General features: G+C 35.7%; 1 pseudogene; it reads right to left on the bottom strand.

Annotated features, from left to right (window-relative positions):
* LOC143270422 (vomeronasal type-2 receptor 116-like) overlaps window positions 1-12,908 on the bottom strand; it is a 78,172-nt pseudogene extending 65,264 nt beyond the window's left edge.
* Window positions 12,909-13,189: the final 281 nt, after the last annotated feature.

Below are 13,189 nucleotides of genomic sequence, written 5' to 3'. Positions count from 1 at the left end.
TTCTTGTTTTGATGCTTCTAATTTCAATATAGTATATACATGAAGATCATTGTGTTTAAATAATGGCCTAGAGAAAATAGAAAACTGAACAATTGTGAAAAATAAGAGTTTTGGCAAAAAAAGATGTTTGCTAACTGAGTATACGTTTAAATGGGCAAGTGTAATGCCATCCTCTTCTTGTTGTATACTTTATGATGGCGGGTGTGAGAGTATCATTGTTTCCCAATGGTCATGGTTAAGTCACATTTGTTTACTAGACAGGACTCAGTTAGTATATAAACTTCTCTCTGTGACTTTCTTTGAGAGATGATCTACATTAAGGTATTTGAAGTGGAAAGACATATTCAATAACTAGGTATTCCATTTCATTGGATGTAGTTAAGGACAGAAAAAAATGAAAAAAGTATGAGAAGAGAGTGTTCACATCTGTCTACTTTCTGACTGGAGATACAACATGACTTACTTTCTCCGGTTCCTGCCATGATAGCCTGAATCATTATGAACTGCTCACGCCAAGTGTGAACAACAAATCAATGTTTTTAAGTTATGTCAGCCTATATTTTTTTGGTTGTTTGACAAATTGTCTCTTTTATCATCAGGAAGATATGTAATTAACCCATGTACATGTGCCCTCCATGCTACAGTGCATTGCCAGGTGATAAAAGCAAAATGATCATGTCCTGATATTTCCTAATCTGGGAGTCAAATTACTACTCATGACAGGTGGTTTCAGGTCAGGAAAGAAAACTTAATAAATAGACACTGTATTTATTATTGGAAAAATGTATCCAAAGATAAAAGTTTGGAAAACAAACAATCACATGCTGTATAAGGCAACAAAAACTTTCTCAAATGTCAGTAGTTTGGGGCATGTAGATGGGCATTCAGTAAGAAACTAACAATCTTACATCCACAAACACATCTCTATTGACATAAGGATCAAAACAATGAGATAAGATCCAGCCCACCTCTGCAAATCTTTTTTTTTTTTTTTTTTTTTTTTTTTTTTTTTTTTTTTGGTTTTTCGAGACAGGGTTTCTCTGTGTAGCTTTGTGCCTTTCCTGGAGCTCACTTGGTAGCCCAGGCTGGCCTCGAACTCACAGAGATCCGCCTGGCTCTGCCTCCCGAGTGCTGGGATTAAAGGCGTGCGCCACCAATGCCCGGCTCACCTCTGCAAATCTTATACCCCACTGTACCATATGGTCAGACAGAAACAGTTCTTGGCCCTGTGGAGCATTTGGAGAAAATGTTCCAACTTTTATCTTTTGTCTGAGACCATCTGGAAAATTCCAGAGGTTGAGAATATCATAGTCTGAATCAAATATCCTTTGTGAATCCAAAACCATAAGTTTTTCAGCACCATTTTTGAAATGGATATTCTTGAGATATGGGTGTACCTAGAAGAAATGCAGAACTTTATGATAAATTTATTCCCAGAAAGGCTCAACAGAATCCAATGAAGGTATAGTTCTCAGTGTCCCAAATCCCTAACATTAATTGCAAGCTATACCAAGCTATCAACATTTTAATGGATGAAGACTAAAGTTGAACATATCAGGTTTCTAGACTATTATTTCAAAAGAAAGAATTCACATATGCTTACACAATAACAAGTAGACAAACAAAAATATTTACTCCATGAATGTTAATTCACACAAATTACAAAACCTTGAAGTGCTAGCTATATCCAAATATTTAAGCAATCTGCTCAAAGTTTCAGTTTGTCAATTGGGGTGTTCATGTTCAAAATGTAATAAAATGGTCAGTTAGGAATCATAACCATAAATTCAGAATTTAAACTTTAAGGATGTAATAGCATTTGACGATTTAGGATTTAATTCTCCTATTTCTGTTCTGAAATATGCTTAAAAATAATGGGGTTTCAATTGGGGATAGCAAGATCTGATGTTAATTGTAACACAAAGTAGATGATGAGATACACACATTTAAACATTCTTATTACCACCCATTCATCATGAACAATAACACATGTGTCTGCAAAGACTTCTAGATGATGAATTTTATACAGTCTCTCAGGCACTTTTTTGTAAAACCTGCCACTGTATACAATCATGTAGTGTGTTCTTTCAGAAACCTCACTATGTCACAGGGCTATGTATAAAATATACAGAAAGAGAGAAATTACCTCCCAAGGATAGGTATTTACCGCCCCATTGCTATGATGGTGGATTTCTACTTGTTTGACAGTCATCTCATGGAGACTGTGAGCCACAGCATATACAGAATTATATACATTGTAACTCTCTTCGCTCATGTCCATTTCCAAAGCATTTCCAGGCAACATTTCCAAAGAAGCATTGGGTAGACAGTTAACCAAACTTTTACAATCAGGTCCAGAAAAGGAGCAATTGAAATATGTGTTCCAAAGAAGAGCAAGGATATGATCTCCTGGATATTTGGAAGGGTTGTATGTCTGGATAAACTTCCTAAAATCAGAAATCTCAGCATGGTGTTGTGCAAAAATGAGACTACCATGGAATGGATCAAATATGAAATAAGGAACATCAGTAGTTACTTCCCATTGTGACTTAATGATCCAGACTTTCCAAGCACTTGAATGTATACTTATATATATTATTAGAGCATATAAAGATTTAGTGACATCGTAAATGATAACCACATTTGCAGATGATTTCAGGATCTGTGGATGCATTGTTCTGGATTTAAAAACAGTGTTTATCCAGTTGAATGGAATCAATTCTACAAAAGCTACACACACTCTGTTTCTATCCATCTCTCCTCTCAAGTTGGATAGAATCTCAGCTGCATTGTGGTCATCTATGAGAACCAGTCCCACCCAGGTCCAGCTGAAATGAACCATCAAAATCACAATGCCATGTGACAGAAATATGTCCCTGGGTGCTGTCTGGTAGAGAGAAGAAAACTGGCCTCTGTCACTTAGGATAGTGTCAAATCGCCCAAAAGTAATCTAAAGAAAATTTCAAATAGGAAACAAGAGTGAAAAGATTGACATAGAATACAGTCTTATACCAGAGTTGACACTTTGGATTGGTATAGACTTATGCTCGTGGTATTTTAAACTCCCATCCTTTCTCTGGAGACATTTATGAAGAATTCATCACAAGAAACAGATTTTTCTAAACACAGACTATAAGCTTCACCCTCTTTCTCTTCTCTCTCGTAAGCAAAGTATATAAGGACATAAACAAATGCCTGATTTATTCTCCAATAGATGAAAGTCACAGCCTCACTTTTTTACATTTGAAAACACCTGAAATGTCTCCAGTTTAATATGAGTTTCTTGTTCCCTCATAGTCATGTACCTCACCTGTGGATATTTGTAAAGATTCAGTAGTCTCCCAATTTGTATAGACGTTTCCCATGATGTTCCTGTAAGTAAAGCAGCAGGCTTGTTCTCCCTTCTACATGTGTAATTGGGGATATTTATTCTCATTCCTATGAGGAAATGTAAAGTTTCCTGCAGAATATCCAGGTGATTGTTTACGACATTATAGAGCTCAAATCCTAGAGATGTGTTGGGTAAAATGTGAGTGTTCCTGTTGATCTCCTCAATGGCAAATATGAAGGCCAAAGAAAACTGGTAGCTCCTCAATTTGAACCTGAAGAGAAAGATTGCCAATACTTATGATGGGGACTCATATCATATCTTTCGGTAAGATGTTGGGTCACATCCTGATGATATAGTAACAATGGCTTTTATACTGTCAATATTATATATCTACAAACAATTTTTGTCATCAGGGTAATGGTTGTAGATTCAATGTCATGGTATATAAGGTTAGTGATGTTTTAATTAAATTTCTGGACTGGAACATTGACCTGGACTGATATAAACCTTGGAATCTCTAGGATGGGAAAACACAAACATAATTCTTTGATGCTCTAGTGAAATAACCAGGAGAGGGACACTTCCATCCTTTAAGGTTTAATTGTTCTGTACTATAAAAACTCCAAGGCTCCCACACCACATTCACTCTGTCTGTATATAGATGGAGACTGCAGCCTTTCATTTCTTCTGATTAAAGACCAATGACGCTTATGGTGATGTCTGCCTGTGTCACATGCATCAACCCCAAGCAATCTTGGAAATGAACCTGGCAGGGGTTATAGCTTCCCACACCCATGCACATCTCTTTGAACAACCTTCCTCTCTCCCATTGCCATCCCACTTTCCTTTCTAAGAGCCATACAATGAAAAGCAGAATGACTGAGTGAGTTTCCTGTATTTTAACAGCCTATAATCATGACTTAAACCCTCTTGGGTACTTTGTGCTATTTGTTTTATTTTCCTCTGTTGCCTGCCTCTTTCTTTATTCTTTCACTATGTTCTTACCTCCCACACAAAGTGAATTACACAACAGCTTTAAAAGCCCTGATAATAGATGAAATTATATTACTCTGAAGCTGACTTCATTTTGAACAGAAAATATGACATGGTTTATTGAACACATGACTTGAGGATCCTCATCAAATGAAAGCAACTATGTAGCTTGGCTGCTAACATTGCTAATGGTATGATAAAGAATGCATATGCCATGTGACTTCTACACCATCTTGGTAAATGTGACCACTTTGGACAGTCCAAAATGGTGGCCACTATTATATGCCACAGTCCCATTGAGTCAAATGGGATCCCCATGCCCATTTAACATATGACAATGGAGAAAATATCAGACCTCTATCGTGTTTTTTTGTCATTTTTAAATATATTTTCCTCTGTTTTTTGAAATTAATAGGTTAATACATGATATAATTACTGGCTTCTAAAGAGATCCTAACATGCGTCCCAATCGAGACTCTAAGCATAAATGGCCTTGTGAGAGACAAGCTGAAGCCAGGAAAGTGCTATTATGTCAAACTCTACTGGGTCTCACTGCTAATTCTGACTGGAAAGTCCAAGTTAATTTTCTTCTAATTGAGATAAAATGTCCTTTGCCCCTTATGCTCCATTGTTCTCTGTAACTTTGCTTTTGTTTCTGCCCAAATTAACAACATGTTGACTAAAGATTCATCTATTAAGTTTCCCTTTTACAATGAAAAAATAAAAATCTAATCCCAACCAACAATCATGATAAAATCTTGGTTTATTAGAATTTGTCATTTGTATTAATTGTGTCTAGACTATCCATATGAAATTATGGTTTGTTGTTCATATCATGTATTTAATAACAAAATGATTATGAGTAAATGTTCCTGTTAAGTAAATTTTCTGATTTGACCCTCCCTAGATCATTTTGGTGTTAGTAATACTAAACCTAAAGAAATCTTAAATAAAATCAATCTGACCAAGTAGATAAAATAGATAGAAATGACCATGCTTCTGCACACTTCTTTGGAACAATTTACCTGAGGTTTTAAATATAAATTTAATGTCTACATTTAAGTTGAAGACATGTGAAATCATACAATTATGGTCAAAATGATATCTACTTGATAGCTATCACAACTCTAGTTCTACAATATGTTTCATATTCCATAAGGTTATCCATTACCTTTAAGATATTATTGTTCCTAAAACAGGATATGTTACTCATATTGGAAATTTTCCATTCTTTATGTACAAATAAGTTATATCTGTGATTTCAAATTTGATATATATATATGCATACACGTATGAATGCATATACAGAAATAAATATTTTAATGATTATAAGGATATTTCTCACCAATGAAGCCTCATTAAAACAAATAAATGAATAAATATGTGTTTGAAGACCCAACAGGGATTTTGTCCTATTAGTTAAATTAGACAACAGCCTCTTGCATTCCTTCAATTGACTAAAAGGACCACAGAGGGACATCTTAATAGTTAATACAACTTTAAGAGATAAGTGGGTTACTTGACAATATTTTTAAAAGGTGGAAGGGGAATATTTATGTATGAAATGATAAATTATCTTCACACATACTGAGTAAAGAATTTTCAGTGTGACTAACTCTGTGTCATCGCACTCTCATCAGAAATACCTTATTTATTTTCTGTAAGTATTCCTCATGAATTCATGGGTTCTCTATGGAGAACTTTGATGAGAATGAAATTTGGTGTCACTGAGACCTTAAAGAGAAGAGACAGATTTTACTTAAGGCCTCCCCATTGATAGAATATTCTCACAATACATAGTAGATGAATTTGATAAGCCTCTTATGTCTCGTGGTCTGTTCATTTGGATACAAATCACATCAAAAGGAGTTATCATTGTGTATTCATTTAGCAAGGGGTGGGTTTGCAATGGCTAATTTTGGTTATCTACATCGCTATGTATAATCTGAACCTTAGAGGTAGCGAAACAGTCTTTTAATCCAGTTATTTTAGACACGTATTTAATCTGGAACTTTAGGCAGGAAGACACTCCTTTAATGCAGTTCATATATGATGGAAGCCTATGTAAGGACATGGGAGAAGGAAACTTTGATTTCAGTCTGCTTGCTACCACCTCACTACCAAGTCCATTCCTTCACTGGCATTACATCTTCTGAATTCCAGAATATATATCATGATATGTATGTGGCCTTGACATTTCTAATCCTGGGATTTACCTTTATCCTCTACATCATGTATTCAAAGTACTATATGTATACATGCAAATGTGAAAAGTTTAAAAAAAACACTGAGTAGTAATACACACATAATAACTAAACTGGCAACAGAGATAAAATAAAGCTTCATTTGTAGAATAAAAATAAAACAATTCTTTTAAATAGAAAAAAATTTAGAGAATTTGAAAGCTAAAGTATTCATGCTATAATATTTTATTCACAAATTCAAGAAACACAACACACACACACACACACACACACACACACACACACACACACACACGTATTTGAAGAATTAGAAAAGAAAAGAAAGATGCGTCCTGCTTTCGTATCCATTCTGTAAGCCTATGTCTTTTCATAGGTGCATTAAGTCCATTGATATTAAGGGATATTAATGACCAGTGATTGTTCATCCCTGTTATTTTTTGGTGGTAGTGTGTGTGTACTTCTCTTCTTTGGGGTTTACTGCTGTGGCTTTATCTATTGCCTGTGTTTTTGAGGTTGTATCTGACTTCCTTAGGTTGGAATTTTCCTTCTAGTGCTTCTGTAGGGCTGGGTTTGTGGGTAAGTATTGTTTAAATCTGGCTTTGTCTTGGAATGTCTTGTTCATTCCATCTATGATGACTGAAAGTTTTGCTGGGTATATTAGTCTGGGCTGACATCCATGGTCTCTTAGTGTCTGCATTACATCTGTCCAGGTCCTTCTGGCTAATTGTCGTGCTAGAAACCCCATCCAATGACTGAGGGAACCAGATGCAGAGATCCACGGTCAGGCCCCAGGTGGAGCTCCAGGAGTTCAATTGGTGAGAAAGAGGAGGGTTTGTATGAGCGAGAATTGTTGAGACCAAGGATGGGAAAAGCACAGGGACAAATATACAAATGAAAGGAGACACATGAACTATGAACCAATAGCTGAGGAGCCCCCAACTGGATCAGGTCCTCCGGATAAATAAGAAAGTTGATTAGCTTGATCTGCTTGGGAGGCATCCAGACAGTGGGAGCAGAATCTGTCCTCAGTGCATGAACTGGCAGTTTGGAACCTGGGGCTTATACAGGGACACTTGGCTCAGTCTGAGAGGAGAGGACTGGACCTGCCTGGACTGAATCTACTAGGTTGAACTCAATCCTCAGGGGAGTATTTGCCCTGGAGGAGATGGGAATGGGGGGTGGGCTGGGGGAAAGGCAGAGGTGAGGTTGGGGGGGTAGAAGGGGGGAAAACAAGGGAGTACTTGGCTGATATGTAAAATTAAATTTAATAAATAAATTGTAAAAAATGAAACAAAAGAAGAGAATGTTCTCATCATGAAAAATGGTTAATATTTTGTAGAAATGTGTATCTAGTTATGTAAATATATTGCAATAAACTTAATTTTATACTGAAAAGTTAATTAAAAAATAAAATTAAAAAATGTATTTTAATTACAAAACCAAACAATAACTAAAAATGATAAGAATATTATTCATAGTGATATAAAATCTCCATGACTGAATGTAGAGTTTTCTGGAGGCCAGAAGTGGAATTACTGTTTCATATGTCATTTTATTTCTATTTTAAAAATTTGATGAGCCTCCAAAACAATTTCCCTAATATCTCTGTACATCTTAATGCACACCAATATCAAATAATGATTTCTGTTTGCCAACAGACTTTCAAATGCACATGATTAGATTTCTTGATGATAATCATTATAGTGGAGTAAGCTTGTACTTCTAGATAGTTGTAATTACATTTACACATCAGTGGTACAGCCAAACATTTTTTAGGCAAGGAGGAAAATGAATAGTTCAGAACAAAGATCCTATACAACAAAGGCATCTGACAGGCTGGGTATCAACATGCAGTAGAGTGAAAAGCAACCATTACCTACAACTTGTATAGGAATCAATTCAAAATAATCACAGTCCTTACCTTAAAACATGAAACACTGAATGTGATAGGAGAATACACAGCTAATAATTGTCAAGACATTAATGTAGGCAAGAACTTACTGAAGAGAATGCCAGTGATACACAAATTAGCCTTAGATATCAAAAGAAGAAATAGCACAAAATGAATATGGAACGACAAAATAGTATTCTCTACACCAAAGAAAACTGTCATCACAACACCATGTAATGGGAGAAAACACATTCCATATGTTCTTGAACTAATGTCAAATATTTTCAGATAACTGAAGGAGTTTTAAATCAAGGTAACACAGCCTCCAACCAACAAACCGGTAATAACATGAACTAATCTTCTACCAAAGAAAAACTCATACAGCAAGCACCTACTTTACAAATTTTAACATCACTGATCACCAAGTAAATGTAAAACTAAAATTAAGCATTGATTGTTTCCAGTAATTGGTGTAGAGCAATAACTAAGATACATGAGCAGAAAGAGAAAAAGAACAAAATGTCCACTATGGATTTCTGAATGTTTTTCAATTCACATCATTTCCATTGAAAAATCAAAGGAGATAGAATATCACTTAAAAGGATAACATGAAAGACTGGAAAAATTAATGGGGGGTTAATCCTTTGATAATTCAGGGAACTTTAAATGACATGCAGATCACATTATTAATGAAAGTAAATGGAATAGAAGAAATGAAGTACTTATATTTGTAGACTGCGGGTATACATGAAAAAAATGAATAGTGAAGTTAAGAACGGAAAGCTTTTGATCAATCTTGAAATTCATATTTTTATGTTTACAAAAAGAAATGTGGACCTATTTGAAAGGAATTGTGAGAAATTTTAGAATAACCACAAAGCAAATCTTTGTCCTGTAATATGAAATACATTTATTGGGAAGAGAGCACCTAATTAGAAACATTGTGAAGTCCAAACTATCAAGGAATATATTCTCCATGAAACTGAAAACCTTCTGTAAAGCAAAGGAAACTGTCAAAAGAACAAAACAGCAGTCTACAGAATGGGAAAAGATCTTAAGCAACTCCATATCTGACAGAGGGCTGATCTCCAAAATATACTAAAATCAGGAAACTAAATATTAAGAAACCAAAAAATCCAATTAAAAAATGTGGTACAGAACTAAACAGAGGTTCTCAACAGAAGAATCTCAACTGACGAAGAATCACTTAAAGAAATGTTCGACATCCTTAGCCATGAGCCAAATGCAAATAAAAAGAACACTGGTCATCCATCTTACACATGTAAAAATGGCTAAGATCAAAAACTCAAGTGACAGCTCATGCTGGTGAGAATGTGGAGCTAGAGGAACACTCCTAAAATAATGGAGGGAATGAAAACTTATGCAGCCACTTTGAAAATCAATATATTGGTTTCTCAGGAAGGTAAACATAGTTGTAGATCAAGACCCAGCTATACCACTCCTAGAAAATACACCCAAAGGATGCTCTACCATATCACAATGGGTTTTGTCCAACTGTGTTCATAGCAGTTTTATTTGTAGTAGCCATGAACTAGAAACAACCTTGATGCCTTTTAACTGGTGAGTGTATGAAGAAATTGTGGCACATTAACACAATGAAGTATTACTCAGTTTTAAAAAAAATAACATCAGCCGGGTGGTGGTGGCGCACGCCTTTAATCCCAGCACTCGGGAGGCAGAGCCAGGCGGATCTCTCTGAGTTCGAGGCCAGCCTGGGCTACCAAGTGAGTTCCAGGAAAGGCGCAAAGCTACACAGAGAAACCCTGTCTTGAAAAACCAAAAAATAAATAAATAAATAACATCATGAAATTTTGTGGCAAATGGATGGAACCAGAAAAGGTCATCCTGGGTGAGTTAACCCAGACTCAGAAACACAAACATGGTATGTACTCACTTATAAGTGGATATTAGCTATAAATGAGAACTACACTACAATTAACAGACCCATAGAAGCTAAGTAACCAGAGGGGATCATCCGATGGGAGAGAGGGTTGCTTGTTTAAGTTTCTGAACACAACAGATCTACTTGTAATTGTATTGTTCAAATGCCATATTGACTTGTCATGTAAGCTTTACCTTTAAGTGAATGTTAAAAAATGATGCTCATAGATGAGTAGAGAGATTCTCTGTTTGGAGTCTCTTAGGGGATATTGTGGTCCACTCATAAAATACATTTAAAAAATGTACCTGACAAGGAAACTAGCCATCCTGCTCATATGAATTAATACACATTCATCTGAAAGGAAATACTTCCTTGTAATATGTATATATACCTAGTATAAATAGTTATATATATATATTTTTTTTAAAAAAAAAATTAGGACTGCATGAAAGTAAAATAAAATTAGAAATTAAGACACAAAAATATTAAAGTGATGAATATATTCCTGGCCACACATTCCATGTACATTTTGTTACAATTATCAGAAAGAAAATACCTATGTGCATACAATCAAAATGTGAGGAAAACCAAGCATGAGAGGAAAATACAAAAGAAACCCACATTCCACATAAGGGCACATAGGCACACTCCTGTAAATGGATTTCTGTCACCACATTTGCTGTGTCTATTTCAGACTAAGCTGTCAATACATACTTATATCTATCAACTTTGCCTCCCTGATCATTTTTCCTGCTCTATATCCCCAGGACTGATGAATTAGCACTGTATCCAGGTTTCAGCAAAAACACAATTGTATCAGCACGACCTAAATGTATCTTCTTTCGTAATTGTCCACCTGCTCACTACTCACCTGTACCTTGTTTCTGCTTTTCCCATTTTACAGGGTGTTGTTCTAAATTAAATGCACACCATCTTCCCCCATTTCAGACCTTAATAAGTGGATACTAGGGCTACAGGAATGTCTGCATGGAGTAAAACAAATCCCACATCCTTCACAAAGACTCCTGCTTAGACATTTCTCTCCAGCAGAGGCCACTCAATGCTACTGCCATTGTCTGCCATTGCCTCTAATCCAACTGGCATCAAACTAGATACAACCAGCAGAGGTCACCAACAATATCTATGTGCCTTGCAGAACACACCCATACCAGATGTAAATAATTAGAAAATCTGGAATGAAATGGAGAGTATGGTGCAAGAATGACAGAATCTAAAAGATTACTTATCAGAATTATACACAAAAATTATATTTCAATTTGAAATCATTTTAACAGATGAGATCCCAAAACCAAGTTCTCATATTCTGACTTCCAAAACAGCAGCAGCTAGCAAGGCAGTCCCTGTCACTCTATCATCATATGAAGACTCTGTACTCACTGCAATTAATAGCATTACATATTCTCAAAGGGAAAAAAACTACACTTTAACAACTGTCTAAAACAATGTGTCAACTTTTGAAAATCATTGTCTCTGTGGAAAAAGCCATAAAAATGTCTTACCCATGAACAACAAAAGGCAAGGCAGAGGAATGCAGAGAGATTCAGAGAAGCAACTTTACTAAATAACATGAATTAAAACAAACCCTTCTTTCTTTGAGGGATGAAAAAAGGGAACAGAAGGAAGACACACCTGGAAAAGAGTTCTGTGTATACAGGAGAGGGAATGCCAGGATGGAAAATGAAAGTTAAATTCATGTGAATGCAAACTTAGTTGAGGACAATGAAATCCGAATTCTGGAAAGGAATAAATTTTAAAAGCATTTACTCTATTGGCTTTTCATCTTCACATCTAGAATCATATATATCCATGCAGTAATAATTAACAAGTGAAAAAAGTGCAGCAATAATCACATTTCCATCACTATGTAAAGGACTTAGTGACTTTAAATCGCACTGAAAAGCATCAAAGGAATTAAGAGTAACAAGAGTCTGCAGGAGCAAGAAAAGAAAAATCCAAGAGAACATCATAAAATACAAGTGTCTACCACAGTGTAACACAGATTCCAATGTGTTCAGCAGCTACTTATAGAGCTCAAGTATTTGTGAGCACAAGAGTTTGTACTAGTTTTGGTGACTGACATTATCACTCTAATCACAGATATTTTTGACAAGCCTCTTCTACACTCCATGGAGAATTGTGGACAATTTTCTTCCCTGAGACTTCTCATCTGAGACCCTGCACTCAGGATAAAAACAAGTTTCAAAACTCATTTGGGATCTTCTTTATCCACAGGCCCCATGACTTCATCTAGGAAGACAGAACAGCAAGACTCCAGTGATGACTCCTCTTGAATGGACTTGGCAAGAACACTCTATCACAAAAGTTACATGAGACAGTGACTCAGGATGATGCAAAGACCTTGCAAGGGAGGATGCCAAGGGAGACGAGAAGGAAAACATTCTGGAAAATGTCCCAACCAGATATAGTTCAATGAAAATCAGTAGGACATCCTGCTTTTTAAAACTGATTATTCCCTATGCCAATCTATCTTGTCAATGGCCTGGGGGAATATAAAAACACTTTTTCTACAAACCTTGCATGTTTGCATACCAAAATTTCTTCCATGTTCCCATATACTTCAAAATTTCTCTTTACCCCCCCTTGGGAAACGGATAGGCTGAATTCACTAATTCCAAATTAATAGCTCAATCAATGGGGAGATTATGTTTTCTGTTTACTTTTCGAACTCAGACTTACTGTGCTTTGTTTGATTTTTCAATGTTGAATCATTCCTTTAATATAAAATCCCAATCACTCCCTAGATCCAGAGAAAAGATTCAGACACTATGTTTTCTTTAATGTGAAGTATTGAATACACCCCTTCCATTTTCCCCAAATAAATAAAT

This window comes from Peromyscus maniculatus, chromosome 23, assembly GCF_049852395.1.
Source record: "Peromyscus maniculatus bairdii isolate BWxNUB_F1_BW_parent chromosome 23, HU_Pman_BW_mat_3.1, whole genome shotgun sequence".
Lineage (NCBI taxonomy): Eukaryota > Metazoa > Chordata > Mammalia > Rodentia > Cricetidae > Peromyscus > Peromyscus maniculatus.
Note: the sequence above shows the minus strand (reverse complement) of the source record. Positions and strands in the feature narration are given on the sequence as shown.